Source organism: Prionailurus viverrinus, chromosome C1, assembly GCF_022837055.1.
Source record: "Prionailurus viverrinus isolate Anna chromosome C1, UM_Priviv_1.0, whole genome shotgun sequence".
Taxonomy (NCBI): Eukaryota; Metazoa; Chordata; class Mammalia; order Carnivora; family Felidae; genus Prionailurus; species Prionailurus viverrinus.
The window spans coordinates 166,253,666-166,271,295 of NC_062568.1; the positions used below are offsets into that span (position 1 = coordinate 166,253,666).

The 17,630-nt window shown below is 45.3% G+C and overlaps 1 long non-coding RNA gene across 1 annotated transcript; it reads left to right on the plus strand.

Moving 5' to 3' along the window:
• The first annotated feature begins 1,391 nt into the window (after nucleotides 1-1,391).
• LOC125173791 (uncharacterized) lies at nucleotides 1,392-10,512 on the plus strand. Its single transcript, XR_007155152.1, has 3 exons — nucleotides 1,392-1,680; nucleotides 2,685-2,717; nucleotides 9,836-10,512. It is a non-coding gene; the product is annotated as an uncharacterized LOC125173791 (long non-coding RNA).
• Nucleotides 10,513-17,630: the final 7,118 nt, after the last annotated feature.

Genomic DNA, 17,630 nt, shown 5'->3' on the forward strand with positions numbered 1-17,630 from the left:
ACCATGGAAATGAGCCCATCATCTGGGCCAGGGGTGTCAGTCCCTGCTCCCAGGGCAGAGAATGAAGCCAAAGGCTGCATGAATTTCAGGCCAGACATCAGAGCCTAGGACCCAGAGGTAAGCTGTTCAAGGCATCCAATAAATTCCAACAGTTCCATCTCAGTGACTCAAGATCATAGTTGTATGGAATGCTCTTCAAATGGCTCCCTATAGCATTCAGAATAAAGTGTAATCTCTTATCTTGGCATACGCGGTACTTCATGATCTAGCTCTGGGCCTAATATCAGTGTCTCCTTCCCACTCGTACCTTTTCTCTAACACATCAGTTGCCATGCCTCTCTTCACAAGTTGATCCTACTGTCTGGAATGCTTGTTACTTCTTCCTTGCCTGGGTGTCTCCAACACATCTTTCAGCCTCTTGGCCATCACACCCCCCTGGGAAGTCTTCCTGAATGTCCACGTCTGGGAGAGGTGTCTGTCTTATCAACAGTACCGTCCTCTGTTAATGCTTCTCTGCTTGTCTGCTGTTTCCCTCAGGATGTGAGTGATCCTGAGCCGGGATTGCATCTTAATCCATGCTGGTGTCCCCAGTACCTTGGAAAGGCTGGTCCTAGTTGGAACAAAATATCTGGAAGAACTTGTGGGTATTTCTCATAATCAAAGTGAAAATCCTTTTCATGGCAGAGTGTACATAAAGGTCACCATCTCCCATGCCAGAGTCCAACTCACACAGACGTTTGGGATCTGGGACCTTTCTTCCTCCTTTGATTCTCCCGTTCTTTTTTTCCCCACCCATTTCCTGCATGTACTTCCTCATCCCCTGCCTGGAATCTTAGCTGCAACCCAAAGGGGTGAGAACAGCCCTTAGCCTTCTAATCTGAGCCAAACTTGGGCAACCTAGCACCTTACTAGGAGATGATAAGTCTGTAAAGCTCTTAGGCCTTCCAAGTATTCAGAGTGGAACATCAATGAGCATAATCAGCATTTCTCTTCCTAATACTGATCAACTTTCAATATATTTTTGTGCTGACACAACCTTTATGTCTTTACTCCGTCTTACTAATAATCTCTTTTCTGCAAAGGATCGGTGGCAGGAAAAAGAAGGAAGCGAGAGGGAAGTCAAACGCTGTCTTTCATGTAAATATTTAATGTACAGCAGAATGGCTGGCTGGCTGGCTGGATGAACAAACGAGAGACAGGATGTGTGGATACATAAATAAATGAAATGCCCCTTGGTTTGGCCCCGGCCTCTGGCACGGCAGTCCTTGTCATGCTCCTGCTTGCTCCCCATGTTTGCTCACTCTCTCACATCCCAGGGCCCTGAGCTCAAACACTGATTGGGATTCAGTTATTTACAGAGTCCTACCTGATGTTGATCACAGACTTCCTATTGTCTCCTAACTCAGGGTTCTATGTTCCTAGGCTCATCTACTTATTAATGCACCCCTTCCTTGCCAAGAAGGTCACAGAGCAGATTTGCTCCCCCATCTGCCCAACTTGCTGCATTTTTAGGCACATCCACGAAGCCTGAATTGTGCAGGACAGAAGATCCCTAGGAAGCACTTAGGAGACCCTGATGGAAATGACTTCAATGAGGACGGGGTGCAATGGGAAAGGCAAGCCTTTTATCTTGCCATGACTCTGATGGTCAGAGAAAGTCCATGGAGGTGAAATGCTGGTGTAAGTATCCTCTTATTTGCTTCCTGTCTTTTCCTCTCCATTCCAATCCCTAATCCTTTCTTTTCTCTCCTGATTTTAGCTAGCAGCTCCAAATGCCCCTGCCCTCCCTTTAGGCAAACTCCTTTAGGATTCGGTGTCACCTCCCCCTAGATGTCTTTCACATGCCCTTCTGTAAGAGTTGTGTGTCCACTCCTTGTGACAGACACAGGGACCCACTGCCCAGATCCCCTGCAAGAAAGGAGTGTGGTCAGCAGGTCATTTCCAGCTGTCAGCTCCCCTAGGGTCAGCTTGAGCTGTAGAAAACCACTTTGCCTGGGAATCATAGCCCTGCAGTCATCAGTACTGAGGAAGGCAGCGACATAAAGGAATCTTCGTTTTTAGCCTCATGGAAGACGTCGCTGTTTGGCAATTGGGTCTAGAGCCCTTTGCCAGGTTGGTCTGTGTTGAGGTTCAACTTCTTCTTCTGCCCAGTCCTGCTCCTTCCTCACATAAATGTCCATCACCAAGAAACCCTTTGTATCCCAAATCCGTCTCAGTGTCTGTCTCTTGAGACCCCACCTATGACATCCATTAACAAAGAACAGAGCACAGTAGGAAACAGAGCTTTGGAGTGATAGAAACCATGGTTTGACTCTGTTCTTTCCACTTACTATGTGTGTGATCTTAGGCAAGTTAGTTGACTTCTCTCAGCCTCATTTTGCTCATCTGTAATGTAGAGGTAGTAGTTCATACCTCCTAGGACTGCTGTGGCATTACATGGTAAGTACATCTAAAGTGCCACGTATTCAGGAACTGTTCAGCGCATATTAACTTTTAATTCCTGATGCTTCTTTCATCATGGTATGTGTCACATCTGCAGTTGTTAAAAATTTGTTTTTTGGTCCTTGGAGGCAGGGACCATTTCTTATTTTTAATTGTGTTTTTTGTACCTAGCACAGATCCTATATGGAGTGAGCTTTGAATAAGTGTTGGTTAAATAACAAATTCATATCCTGATTTTGCAGATGAGGGGGCCGACCGCAGAGGCCACACCAACAGTAAGTAGCACAGCCAGAATTGGAACCCAACTCTGGCTTCTTTAAGGCAAATGACATTCTATCAAAGACTTCCAGAGCCTGCATGTAAAGATGGGGCCTGGAAGTGCTAAAGAATTTGAATTTTATCCTGAGAGCAATGGGGGAACCATAGCAGATTTTTAATTGGGGAAATTTCACAGTCATATTTACATTTAGGGAAGTCACAAAGGGTGCAGGGAGGAGGTGGACAGAAAGAGGTCCAGTCTGAGGGAATAGAGAATCTATCAATTGGCTATTGCTGCATAACAAATGACCCCAAAACTTAGTGGCTTGAAACACCAGTATTCCTCTAGGCATGACTTATCCAAGGATGGCTCAGCTAGCCCTCCATTTCAGGGTCTCTCACAAATTTGTGGTCAGGTGTTAGCTAGAGTCACAGTCAACTGAGGCTCAACTCAGAGAGGAGTGTCATCCAACCTAACTCATATGGTTGTTGGCAGGGTTCAGCTCCCTGCTGACTATTGGCCGGAGGCTGCCTTCAGTTTGTTGCCATTGACTTTTCTGTTGAGCAGCTGACAACATGGCAGTTTCCTTTATCTAAGCAAGTAAGAAGGACCAGAGAGAGAACGACAAGTCAAAAGTCACACTCTTTCGTAACCTAATGTTAGAAGTGACACCCGATCCTTTTGTTGTCTTTTGTTCTTTAGAAACAAGTCAGTAGGTCCAGCCAACACTCAAGGGGAGAGGATTACATAAGGGCTGAAATACCAATGGGATGTTATGAGTTGAATCGTGTCATCCCCAAATTTATATGTTGAAGTCCTAACCTTTAGTACCTCAGAGTATGACTTATTTAGAGATAGGGTCTTTACCAAGGAAATAAAACTAAAATGAGGTCTCTTAGGTGAGCCATAATCCAGTATAACTGGTACCGTTATAGGAAGGGGAAACTTGGAGACTGATACGCACACTAGGAGAACACTGTGTGAACATTAAGACAGCCATCTACAAGGGGAGAGGCCTGGAGCAGACTATCCTTCACAGCCCCCAGAAGGAACCAACTCTGCCAATACCCTGATCTCAGACTTCTAGCTTCCAGAACTGTAGAACAATAATTTTCTGTTGCTTAAACCACTCAGTTTGTGTGGTGCTTTGCTATAACAGACCTAGCCAGCTAGTACAGGGATCACAGAGAGCCTCTTCAGAAGCTGCCTCTCACAGAGACCTTAAGTCTGGTAGGTCTAGCCTGTTGCTGAGAAAGGGCTGATCTGAGGGATGAAGTTAGATGGAAATCACAGGTCTTGGTAACTGATGGACAGAGTGGGAGAGGGAAAGGAAAGGTGTTTGCTGTGCTCCCCTGATTTGCACACAGTCTAGGTAATAGTAGTAAGGACTGAGGAATGGGCATTAACTAAGCAGCTTGTTGAATGGACTTCAAGTTTTTGAAGGCAAGAACTGCCTGTAGTTCTGATGCCACCAGAGCTGAGTGTTTCTCCTTCCCTTGGCAGGTAGCCTGGCCTCTGTCTTAGAATAGGCGGAGACATTCAGATTCAGCACCAAATGTTTCTTAAGCTTCTATTATTCTCGGCACTCAGAACACAGAGATGAATAATCTTCCTAGCTCACTAATCTGATGAGGATTCTGCAAGCTTTCAATAACGTTGGGTCACTGAAAAAAGCACAGTTTCCTATCCCAGCACACACAGCTCGCCACACTGGACACAGACCTACCCCTTACTCCAAGGCTTCTCCTCCTTCTCTTCTCACTTCACCTGGAATCACCTCAGAGTGCCTACATAAGATGGGCCATTTTAAGCCTCTCTGCTGCTATTTATTCTGCCTGGATTGATCTTCCTTCCTTCCTTCCTTCCTTCCTTCCTTCCTTCCTTCTTTCCTTCCTTCTTTCCTTCTTTCCTTCCTTCTTTCCTTCTTTCCTTCTTTCCTTCCTTCTTTCCTTCCTTCCTTCCTTCTTTCCTTCTTTCCTTCCTTCCTTCCTTCTTTCCTTCCTTCTTTCCTTCCTTCCTTCCTTCTTTCCTTCTTTCCTTCCTTCTTTCCTTCCTTCCTTCCTTCTTTCCTTCTTTCCTTCCTTCTTTCCTTCCTTCCTTCTTTCCTTCCTTCCTTCCTTCTTTCCTTCCTTCTTTCCTTCCTTCTTTCCTTCCTTCCTTCCTTCTTTCCTTCTTTCCTTCCTTCCTTCCTTTCTTCCTTCCTTCTTTCCTTCCTTCCTTCCTTCCTTTCTTCCTTCCTTCTTTCTTTCCTTCCTTTCCTTCCTTCTTTCCTTCCTTCCTTCCTTCTTTCCTTCCTTCTTTCCTTCCTTCCTTCCTTCCTTCCTTTCTTCCTTCCTTCTTTCCTTCCTTCCTTTCCTTCTTTCTTTCCTTCCTTCCTTCTTTCCTTCCTTCTTTCCTTCCTTCTTTCCTTCCTTCCTTCCTTCCTTCTTTCCTTCCTTCTTTCTTTCCTTCCTTCCTTCCTTCTTTCCTTCCTTCCTTCCTTCCTTCTTTCCTTCTTTCCTTCCTTCTTTCCTTCTTTTCTTCCTTCCTTCCTTCCTTCTTTCCTTCCTTCCTTCCTTCCTTCTTTCCTTCCTTCCTTCCTTCTTTCCTTCCTTCCTTCCTTCTTTCCTTCTTTCCTTTCTTCCTTCCTTCTTTCCTTCCTTCCTTCTTTCTTTCCTTCCTTCCTTCCTTCCTTCCTTCCTTCTTTCCTTCTTTCCTTCCTTCCTTCTTTCCTTCCATCCTTTCCTTCCTTCTTTCCTTCCTTCCTTTCTTTTGTTTTCTTTCTTTCTTTCTTTCTTTCTCTTCTTTCTTTCTTGTTTTCTTTCTTTGAAAATTAAAAAAAAAATCTGCTTGGTTAAATTCTACCTACCCTTCACCACTAAGTTGAAATGAAATGTTCCTCCATGAAGACTGTCTTTCTCCCTTACATCCCTTACTTTGTGGAAGAGAAATATTAATTTTTTCTGTTAGACCATAAGTCCCTTCGAGGGGGCATCTTTGTCTTTTCCTTTTTGGACCCCCAGTGCCCAGAACCTGGCGGGTAGTAGAGCTCAGTCAGTGTTAGTTGAATGAAATAAATAGTTAAAGAAACAAGAGAGTGAACAGAAGGCGGTTCCTATGCCAGCGAGAGACAGGTAAGTACATCAGCAGTTCCGGCGTAAAGTGCCAAGTATTTCATAGCTAAATTCTAAACAAGCATGGAGAGCAGAACATGTCCAGTTTGCCTGGGGAATGTAGGAAAAACCAGGGAAGGGGTCCTGGGAAAAGGGCTACTAAAGCTGAGTCTGAAAGGAAGGTCACATCTTCCTCGTGGGGGTGAGGGAAAGGCATTTCCAGCAGGTTGTATGCACAGGCATAGAGACATGGTAGAGCTTGCTTGTTGAGGAAAGATGTGTCACAGGGCGCAGTGGAGCCGGGCAAACGACGAGCACAGATGGCAGGCTCCCGCGACTATGGAGGGCCTAGAATACTATCCTAAGGAGGTAGTATCTATTCTCCCTACAGCACTGCACACCGGACACAAAGTTGCTTAGCAAGTTACAAGAAAATGACAATGGGCAGTGCCTACTCTCATGGCCACCTCTTTTTTTTTTTTTAATGTTTATTTTTGAGAGAGAGAGACAGACAGACAGAGAGAGTGTGAACAGGAAAAAGGCAGAGAGAGCGAGGAGATGTAGAATCCAAAGCAGGTTCCAGGCTCCGAGCTGTCAGCACAGAGCCTGATGTGGGGCTCGAACCCATGAACTGTGAGATCATGACCTGAGCTGAAGTCGGGTGCTTAACCGACTGGGCCACCCAGTCGCCCCTCATGGCCACCTCTTAATTGCTTTAGCCTGGAAACCCTACATCTTTGCCTGGATTTACAGCTTTCCCTCATAATTTTAGTAAGATTTAAAAGAACATTTTATTGCATGGATTTATTCCCCTTTTTCCCAGGATCAAACATAGCACAGACTCATTAGGAAAAAAAAGGGAAAATATCTTTAAAAACAAAAGAAAACCTGGGGTGCCTAGGTGGCTCAGTCGGTTGAGCATGCAATTTTGGCTCAGGTCATGATCTGATGGTTCATGAGTTCGAGCCCCGCATCAGGCTCACTGCTACCGGCAGAGACGGCTTTGGATCCTCTGTCCCTCTCTCTCTCTGCCCCTCCCCTGCTCGCCCTCTCTCTCCCTCTCTGAAAAATAAACAGTAAAAACAGAAGAAAACCTTGTATCATCACATGTAAATACAATCATTGTTCATATATTGGCAATTTTACTTATTTTCTAAACACAATATGGGAAAGACAATTCTGTATGCTACCGTTTCATTAGTAATATACCACGAGCCCCCTCACGTGTTCTTCGTCTTGGAAGGGACCAGTGGTTAAGAATCGTCCCTTCAGGCACCTGGGTGGCGCAGTCGGTTAAGCGTCCGACTTCAGCCAGGTCACGATCTCGCGGTCCGTGAGTTCGAGCCCCGCGTCAGGCTCTGGGCTGATGGCTCAGAGCCTGGAGCCTATTTCCGTTTCTGTGTCTCCCTCTCTCTCTGCCCCTTCCCCGTTCATGCTCTGTCTCTCTCTGTCCCAAAAATAAATTTAAAAAACGTTGAAAAAAAAAATTAAAAAAAAAAAAAAAAGAATCGTCCCTTCATAGAGACACGGGAGGCAGATAGAAAGCAAGGTGCTGGCTCTATTGCTGGTGTGACAGGGCTTCAGATGTGCAGGCACAAGGCCTTCCTTCTACCTTCTGAGCAAGGCTGTCCCCCACCATGGCAGGTGTCCACAGCCAGGCCCAGCTGCAGAAGCCCCGCCCACCCTTACCCCACGCTCAAGCAGAGACTGAGTGGTGGCGGTGGCCTGACCCTAGACAGGCTGGTTCTGAAAAAGACAGACAGGAGCCACAAAGGCTGAGGTGGGCGTGTGTCAAACCTACTCCTCCACTCAGATAAGCACTCTTCCGGGGAGGGAATAGAACTCTTCCTCCCATACTTTTCCCTTCTGGCAGAAGGCAGAGTTTTCTCTCATTGCATCTGCCCCACTCCCAGGGCAAACAAAGTCAGAAACATAGGTTAGGAGCACCGTTAGCGTATCTGTCGTTGGAAGCTTCTCTGACAGGCCCCCAAAGGGCCCCTGGGTTACCCATCATGTGCCTCCAAAGCTCCCTTAACTCGCATCATCGCTAGTACTTGTCCTTTGGCCTTAAAGTGACCTATTGTCTCCTCTTCCTCTCATGCCATAGTATGAGTTTCCTGAGAGCAGAGACCCATGATTTTACTCACTCTGGGACTCTCAGACCTCAGCATAGAGCCTGGTACAGATCCTGAATCAATGCTTGAGGAATGCATGAAAGAACGTACCCAACTTCCTTTGTTTTGTAAACTCGAGTTCCCATCTCTGGCTCTGGAACGTTCCTATGTCTGGCTCATTCTGTCCCAGGCATCACCTGTCTGGTGAGGTCAGATGCTCAGGATAAGTAAGTCCAGTGACTGTAAGCGGGTGGGAGCCTGTGCAGCCTGGTCAAGTCCAAAGGCAGAGCCCCAGGGGACCCGCTGGAAGGCGCGTGATGTAACCACATCTCCAGAGCTGGTATTAGACCCCTCTAATTTGGTTTTGAAAACATGTGGTTTTGTCCTTGTTCAAATATTGATTTTAGGTAACTTGAGCCTGGCAGAAAAGGCCTCTACTGAGGCCAGTGGGGCTGTTTGTTGCCTTAATGACATTTCTGTGTGTTTGTATAACACGGGCTGGCAGTCGAATTGTCGCTCCCAGGGAAGATTTACGGGACTTTACACTTTGGAAGATATTGAGGCAAACTGTTGATGAAGGCCCAGGACATAAATCAGACCCACTCAGGCCAACAAAGGACACTTTGGAAACCTTGCCAACTGCCTCTCTTCATGTGAGCGAGGGATTTGGATTAGGTCAGCTGGTTATGGGGTGTGCTCCCTGCAACCTGGGAGTTCAAGGAGCAGGTGTGGAGAGGCAAGTAAGAGGAGTGCATTTTGTGGAAGAATGAGCAGGCAGGGTTCCATGGCCTTCTAGAACCTTATGGGGTTTACCATCATTGCTCTTACTAGGCTTGTGCAGGTAAAAATGAAGGTTTGAGAACCATTTTGACATGCCTTTCAGACTTAAAACTCTAGCACTGAATTACCCTGGGTCCTAACGTGAAAGAAATGGCTCCTCTGAATGGGATTCATTGACAAGAGTCTGATGAAGGAATTAGTAACAAAGGTATGGATGGAGCTAAGGGACACAGACAAGGGATGGTGAAGCACTGGCAGCTGGTACCAGTGTCCTTAGAGGAAGCCAGAGTTGTGCCGTGGCTTAACCAGAGAGCTACCTGATAGGAGCTGACGCCTTGGGTAGCGGAATACAGCCACTGCAAACCAACCAACAGCCCTGAGGGGAGGGAACAGGGAATAAACACCGGGATGTCTCTCTCTTGTCCCTGGATCTCCTGAGAGTGTCTCCCATTTGCTAAACTCAACTGGGAGCCAGAGGGTTGATGGGGTCCTCAGAGGCCAGGCTCACCAGGCCCAGAGAGACTGAGTGGAGAGTGGATTTGCAGGGGCAAATGAAAACTACTCAGTCTATATCAGATTTGTAGACCCCTGTAAGATGGCGAGAGGTAGAAAGTTCTGCTCCTCCTCCCCTCTCTGTCTACAGCCAGTCTTCAGCTGAGCATCTCATGTCTTCAGCTACCTTGCTTCTGTTTTTAATCAAATCGGGATCTGGTGATTTCTTCACATCTTCTCCTGTGCTTGAAAAATGATTCTGCATCTGCCTGAACAGGGAAACGCTGGCTAGCAGAGTTTAAAGGGAAACAGTAAAGGATATTGACTAAGAACACGAACCTTGACATCACTGGGTTTTGATATTAGCTCTGTCTCTTAATATCTGGGTGACTTTGGACAAATTATGTCACCTCTTAGAGCCTCAGTTTCTCACCTGTGAGATGAGACAATCATACTACCTTACAGCATTGGGGCAATGACAAAATCAGTTCAAACATGTAATGCCCTCAGAGTCAAGCACGTAGTTAGAAGTCAACTACTAACTACTGGGAGTTATTCCCAGATGAGAGCCCGGAGGAAAACACTCATAGATACAGTGGTATTAAAGTCCTCATTCTCTACTAATCTTTGCATTCTCGTCTCCTCTCTGTCCTCAGCTTTCCTGGTCAAAATGCAGCAATTTGGAAGGAGTCCTCTTGGGTTAGTGCCACAAGACAATTAAGGATCTGACCTGCAACCCTTGAGCTGACCAGGTTGTTTCTAATTTCAGTGTCTGCCCCTGGGAAAGTGGCCTCACCTCTCCGAGACTCAGGTCCTCCAGCTCTGCCATTCTCGGTCATCACAGCAAACTGTGGCATCTTCAGGGCATGCCAAAGCATTCTGGAGCCCCAGCTGAGCACAGCAGTTTCCTTCTTTATTTAGGCATGCGAGGTTCCGCTGGGGCAGGCTGGCCCCAGCTGTGCTCCTTGGCACATAAAATCCCGCCTCCTATCAAAGCCAAAATCTAGAGAGCCATGGGCACTGGTGACCAGGGCAACAGCTACCTCCTCCCTGTTCTACCAAATGCTGTCCCCTGGGGCCTCGGGAGACAAATAACCAGTTCACATCTCAGCAGCTGCCCTGGCTATAAGTCTACGCGATTTACCTTGGCTCTCATTGGCACTGAGAATGAGGTCATGGAAGGAAGGAGACAATGGAGAAGACCTCTGCAAGGGCAGCAGTAAAACACGCTGTCAGGAGGCAGGAGAGGACCCTTGAGTCATGGGGTCCTCGGCAGCTGTCTTTGAGAGTTAAATAATTTCAAGAAGTCCTTGACTGGAAGATAAAACATGTGCTTTTATGTGTACCAAAGGCCATCTAGAGACTCTTCTCTCGTGTGATTGTTTTTATTGAATCCACTTCCTTACAGCTCAGGAATATGGTGTGGTTGGATGACAAGAACTTGGATGGGGAGTGGAAAGATAACAGCTTTCCAGAGCCAGACAGGGCTGATGGCAGGCTCGATAATTCAGTCTGTGTCTCCCTCTCCCCCTCACTCCCCCCATGCCAGCTTCACTGGACTTCTCCCAGCACCTGAGACGTTCACTCTTCCAGTCTTTCTTCTGGAAAGCTCTTCCCTTGGCTAATTCCTGTACTCCACTCTTCAAATCTCAATTTATATGCCATTCTTCGGGTTCCTTCTCTCATTCCACTTCTTTGTTATTTTCTCCTTCCAGATAGCTGGAATGCAGTTGTAATCACTGGAGTTTGAGCAGCCATTTTAAACCATGAGGTAGACGTGAAAACTGTAGATGGCAGAACTACAAAATAGAAGGAGCCTGGATCCCTGAGGTTGTCATAAACCTGCCTACCAGTTCTGAATTTCCCCGCTCTGGATTTCTTTTATTATTATTTTTAACTGATGCAAAATTCATATAACATAAAATTAGCCATTCACCATTTTTAATTATACAATCCGGTAGCATTTAGTACATTCACCAGGTTGTGAAACGATCACCTCTATGTAGTTCCAAGATAGATTAATTGTTGCAAAAGGAAACTGCCATTAAGCAGCACCATTCTCCCTTCCTTCAGCCCCTAGAAGCCACAGTCTGCTTCATTCTGTATAGATTTTCCTATTAGGGACACTTCATATAAATGGAATTTTATCCCATATGACCACTCGCATCTGGTTTCTTTCGCTTCATATGTTTGGGGGATTCATCCACATTGTACCATGTATCACTATTCTGTGCCTTTTTATGACTGAACAATAGTTCCTTGTATGTACAAACCGTATTTTGTTTATTTATTCAGCTATTAATGGACATTTGGGTTGTTTTTATCTTTTGACAATTTTTAAATAGTGCTGCCTTGAACATTTGTGTACAAGTATCTCTAGATTTCTTTAACACACGACAGGAATAGATTTCTGTCTATTTAACCCATTGTTACTTGGATTTTTGTCACTTTCTTTTTTTAAAAAAAGGTTTTTATTTATTTTTGAGAGAGAGAGAGAGAGACAGAGTACAAACGGGGGGAGGGGCAGAGAGAGAGAGAGAGACATACACGGAATCCGAAGCAGGCTCCAGGCTCTAAGCTGTCAGCACAGAGCCCAATGCAGGGCTTCAACCCATGAACCATGAGATCGTGACCTGAGCCAAAATCGGATGGTTAATCGACTGAGCCACCCAGGCGCCCTGGATTTTTGTCACTTTCAACTGATTTTTAACTAATACAAAGGACCTAGCAATTAAAATGAAAATAAAAATTCTACTTCCTCCTTATTCATCCTGCCTAGAAGTGGAGAATATTAAGAAGCAGAAAGATCTACGTTATTTTCTCCCCACTACCATTTCCTGTGTTTCTTTGGGCCTTAGCAACTTTATCTATAAAATGGGGGTAAACAGCCTTTGAAAACAGAGGTCTAAACCAGATAATCTCTTGAGGTCTCTTGTATTTGATTCTTCAAAGTATGCGTTGAGAGAGCTAGAGGTTACAGGAAGCAGTGTGAAACCCATTGAAATGTCATGCCATTTTCTTTGGAACACTGTTCCAAATTCACCCCTTTCCCTTCCCTTGAGCTGGCCTTTTTTGTCTTTATCTCTCTGCCCTGTAGCCCTGTAACACCTCTAAAACTACATCTTGTACAGTCCATCCTAGACCTGTTGTGTAAATATCTGTGTTCTTGGTGGCATGTGAAATCTTTCAAAAGAAGTCCTTTCAGGGTAGCCCTCTCTTCCACACAAAACAAGCATGTAACAGCCAGCTGCAGCAACAACATATATTCTGGGTGTTTCTTCTCCACCAACTCTCTGACCTTCCTAAGGCCCTCTGGTACCTTGGACCTTGACACCTGTGTTAGATATCTCTTCTGCTTCTCCTGGATGAAGATATTATTCTTTTAATTGACAATCGTGCCCTTACCCAATTCTATCTGATCCCTTGAGCCACAGCTATGGCTGAGAACCATGTTTTACAATGGCCCTGGACCCACGGAGCTCTCAATGACCGGTTAGGCCCTTGCCCTATTCCCCATCCCCAGTGGGAAGGAGTTCAGAAAGGTTCTAGGTCAAAGGTGCTCAGAAAGGATTTATTGAAGGAATTCCTAAAGAAAGAAAGACTTCACCTCATCAGAGTGTTTTACTGAAGAATCAAACCCAGAGGCAAAGCCCCACCCTGGTCCTTGTGGGAATCGGGGTTGAAGATGGGAAGGAAAACAATTAATTAGAATTCTTTAACATAAGTCTGAAGATATACTGCCAGCTCCCTCATTTCTCTCTAAACTAACCATCTCTCCCCACCCCAGCCCCCACCCCCCACGTTAGTTTTTGGTATATACAAAGGGTGACTTAATTAAGTTTGGAAACTTTTTAAAATTAGTAATATCTAACATGTATATTACACAAGGACATACTGCATGACAGGAACCATGAAAATTTCTTCATCTGGATCATCTCACTTATTCCTTTCAAAACCTTATGTGGTAGGTATTGTAATAATTTTTATTTTATATATGGGAGTATATTTAAAAGTATATATATATATATATATATATATATATATATATGGCTTCTCAGGCTAAGTAACTTGCCCAAAGTCTCATAGCTAATAAAGAAGAAGGCACCAGGTCATCTGATTTTAGTCTATGCACACAACTACCCAAAATGAAATTCAAATTTATGCAAATATTTCCTTGCATCTGTCCATTCGTCAAGCTTGTATTAGTGTCTCTGCTGAGTCACTTGCTTGGGATAAAGAAATAACTAAGATGGGGTTCTTTGCAGGGCAAGATGAAGAATTTCAACATTATTATTTCTGGCACACTTCCATAGTCTCTAATTCTCAGCTTCAATCACAACACTTATCTGAGAGTCTCCTTCTCCTTAATAATCAGAGAGACACGAGTAAGTGTAGTAGGTACACTACTATTACAATATGCCCAAACGTAGCTGAGTAATGGAACTCAAAAGTACCAGGTCCTAATACCTGGAACCTGTAAACGTCACCTTACATAGCAAAGTCTTCATAGATGTGATTAAGGTAAGTATTTTAAGATGAGGAGGTGATCTTGGATTATCCCAGGGGGTCCTCAGTAAAATCACAAATGTCCTTCTAAGAGGGAGGCAGAGGAAGACCCGATAACCCGACGGAAGAGGACAAGGCAATGCGACCATGGAGGTAGAGACTGGAGTGATAACGGATACAGGCCAAGGAAAGCCGGTTAGCCCTGAGAGGCAGGAAGAGGTGAGGAATACCTCCTCCCTGATTCTGGACCAAGGAACAAAATCATAATTGTGGTCTCCAGAACACACAGAGGAAATAAATTTCTGTTGTTTTAAGCCATCCAGTTTGTGTTAGTTTGTTCTAACAGCCGCAGGAAACTAACACACCAAGTTACCATACTTTGCTGTTTTGATGACCCCTGGGATCATTTGGACCCAGGACAGGTATGAAACACAACATATGAAACTGAGTTTTAGAAAAATAAATTGACTTTCCCGGGATCAAAAGGCTAGCAGGCAGTGGAGGTGGAATTAAAACATGGTTCTGACTCTGAGTTTTGCAAATCACCTTGTAGTTTATAAGCACCTTGACTTAACAATCTTTTAAAATTTTTCGTGGGAACCCAGAGCACATTTTATTCCTTTTTTTTTTTTTTTTTTTTAGAAAAATATAGATAAAGAATCTGAGGTTTTGTAAGGTAAAAGGCTATGCCTTAAGTCACAGCTGAGGAACTGAGATTGAAGCCCATGCTAAGCCCATGCTGGGTCTTTGAATGACCTGTCCTTATGGCCACACCCCCTGGCCTGTGATGGGTTCAAATGCTGGGTGAGGGGATCCTGTCAGAAGCTCCCTGCCAGCCTGCCTGCAGATACCCCCAGCTTATCAGTCTGACCTTTGGTTTTCCATGGCAAACCCCTGCATGCAGGAAGCGGGCAACGGGCAGTCAAGGCTCTCTATTGTCCTTATTTAGAATTGCTTTCACTTAAACTAGCCCTGCTCTTGCAAAACATGTTTATTCTGGTTTCCTTTCCCTCCTGGCTGCCTGACCAGCGTGGGCCCAGAGTGCAAGATACCCCAGCCCTCAGACCTGGGCCAGACAGGGCAGCGCAAGGAGGAAAACACGAGACTCCAGGGAAAGGACACAGGAGGGCATGGTTTCCCTTCCCAGGTCATGTGTCAGGCATGATGGACACCCTCTCTTCGGGGTGTTGCTGTGGGCCCCCGGGGAGAAAGTGGCTGTTCAAAACACACTGCTGCTGAGATTGACTTCAACTTAAAATCCCAACAGTTTGAGAGTAACAGTACGAATGACGACAATTTTAATCATACGAGCACTTCCTTTCCTTAAATACTATAAACCAGACACACTGTTAAATCTCTTACGTGGTTTACTTTGTTTAAGCTGCAGGAAAAGCACATTAGCTAGGTTATATCTAATAACCTTGTTTATAGATGGGGAAACCGAGACATATTTAGGTCACAGGACTAGGAGGCCAGGTAGGTCTGGCTAGAGTGTGCTCTTTTACACAACACGCTTCTGTAGGGAGCCCTTGGTCTAGCCCTGTTGTTAGCACAGAGCAGAGTTCAGAGAGCACAGTGACTTGGCCAAGGCCATAAAGTGAGTTCTCAGCAGAGCTCATTTCCTAAGATTCTAAGGCAGGTTCTTTCCAATAGGTTACCCCAAAATAAGCTGTAATTTAGAAAGGAAGAAAAAGCAGTTCAAGATTTCTCTTGCATAATATGAAAGGCTTGTTCTTGCCTCCTCTTATCCCCCAGAATCCCTTTCTCAAGTTGTTATTGTCTTTGAGGCCAATACATTTTTTCCAAGGGGAAATCTGGGTAGAAGCTGGCAGCGGGAGGAGGGAGGAAGCCTGGAAATTGGAGAAGGGAGTGCCTGCCAAGTCCCTTATAATAAGTCTACATGGAAAGCATTTTATGAACCATGTCTTCTGGAGTCATCTCGTAGGGTCTTCCCGCTCTTCTGGGGAGTATCGCCATTACGCAGGTGAGTAAAGTCAAGTTCAGAGGCAATCTGTCATTTGTCCACAGTAAAGAGCTGGTATAGAGGTAGAGCTGGTCCTCCAACCTGAGCCCCCTGACTGCTGGGTAGCAGAGTACATAGGTACTATAAACGAGCTGGATGCTTCCCAGGCCAGAGAGCCCCACACCCAGCCCCCATCTACTTTTTTATCATTTGGAAATGAGGAGGTATTAAAAAAAAATCAATCTTCCTCTGTAAAGAGAAGGAGAGGAGAAAAGGAAGACTCCCAAGTGAATTTTCTTCATAGTAGGGGAGAGGGTGATAGCTGGGGAGCCTTGAGAACTTGAGCCTTTATTCAAAGCTTATTCAACAAATGATAAATGAATGTTGATTCTGGGAAGGCACTGTGCTTGGTACTGGGGACTCAGAATCTGGGATTCAGACTACAGACAAGCAGACAGACGGGCAATAAAAGCACAAAGCCAGAACCCCCAGATCAGGATAGGGATGGAGAAACGCTGGGGTTGTTTGTGGGTCTTACTCCCTTCCACTCTTGTTTAGGCTACACTGGGCTACTTTTGAATCCCTGAACATGCTGTCCTATTTCTCAGTCCTGATGTCACTCAGGCTGTTTTTTTCCTGCCGTTCTGCACCTCACAAGCCTCTATGCTGTTTTATTACCTTCGCGGCAAAGGGCCCTACAATTGTCTGCTACTTTGTGTATCTCTCCCTTTGAGTTCTTTCAAAGCAGGGATTGTCTTTTGTCATTTTGTTTTCCCTGTTTTTTGGAAAACAATAGATCAAATTTATAACATGTAAGGACCATGAATAAGAAACAGTAAAGCTGGGTTAATGAATACCAACATGTTAAATCAAGTGTCACGCTCAGCACTCAATTACTTCTGAGCGAGGTTTTGGTTGATTACTTCTGAGCGAGGTTTTGGTTGATGTTCACTTTGGAAAATCCTGACTTGCCCAGATGAGCAGTCACAAGGTATTGTTTTTGAAGAGTGAGCTTTGCGATCTCAGGGGAGCGGAGTTCATAGAGGGGGTGGGTAGACTCTCATTCAGAGCATGGCAAAGAGACAATATGACCCGTAGCACACGACATCGCTCGATAATGATCATGCAATCAAAGAAAAGAAAAGGTAAGTAGAGATTGTGTTTCATACTGGAGAGGCTGATGTTTCTGGCAATAACTGGGGTGCAGAGAGCAAAGGGGTGGGTGTCTTCATATAGGTGCCAGAAACAGCCTTCTTTGAAGAGGTGACATTTGAGGAGGTAAGTGAGGAGTGAGAAGAATCCAGGTAGGCAAAGGGCTGAAGGAAGACCATTCTGGACAGGTAATAAGTGCAAAGGCCCCAGAGCGGGAAGAAGCCTGGAACTCATTCACTCTGAACCTTTGCTTTAAGCAACAACACCAGGGACTTCAGATAAACCTAGATATCCCCAGTGGCCTGACGTCTTTTCTCAATCACGGTGTCACTTGAACACACTTGGGAGGCACTGGGCAGATTTTACAGCTGAGAGGTACAATGGGCATGTGACAGTCACTCACACACAGCTGGTTATTGACAGGCCATAATGAGGTCTCCCAAACCCGCTGGTTTCAAGCCCAAGAGTCCTAACCACAACATCACAGCACTGCACAGCCTGAAGGTAGAGGCTGAACCTTCTTCCACCGGAAACCAGGGACTCAGTGCCAGGCAGGATTTATGACCTAGTAACTGAGGACAGAAATAATTGGTCGCATTAATGCCTGGCAATCCCAGGTTGGGCTCCACTCTTGAGGGGGCTGGAGGGCACTGCCTGAAACAGTGGAGGAAAGTTTACTTCTGTCAACCCAGGTGCTCTGCTGTGGCCAACACAGCCCTAATGAGTGCTGCATATTCAGGACCCAAATAATTGATGGCCCAATTTAAAGTGTGCAGGGGCTGCATTTCTTTCCAGGCTCTGAAGGAAAAACACTGGTGAGGAAGAATGAA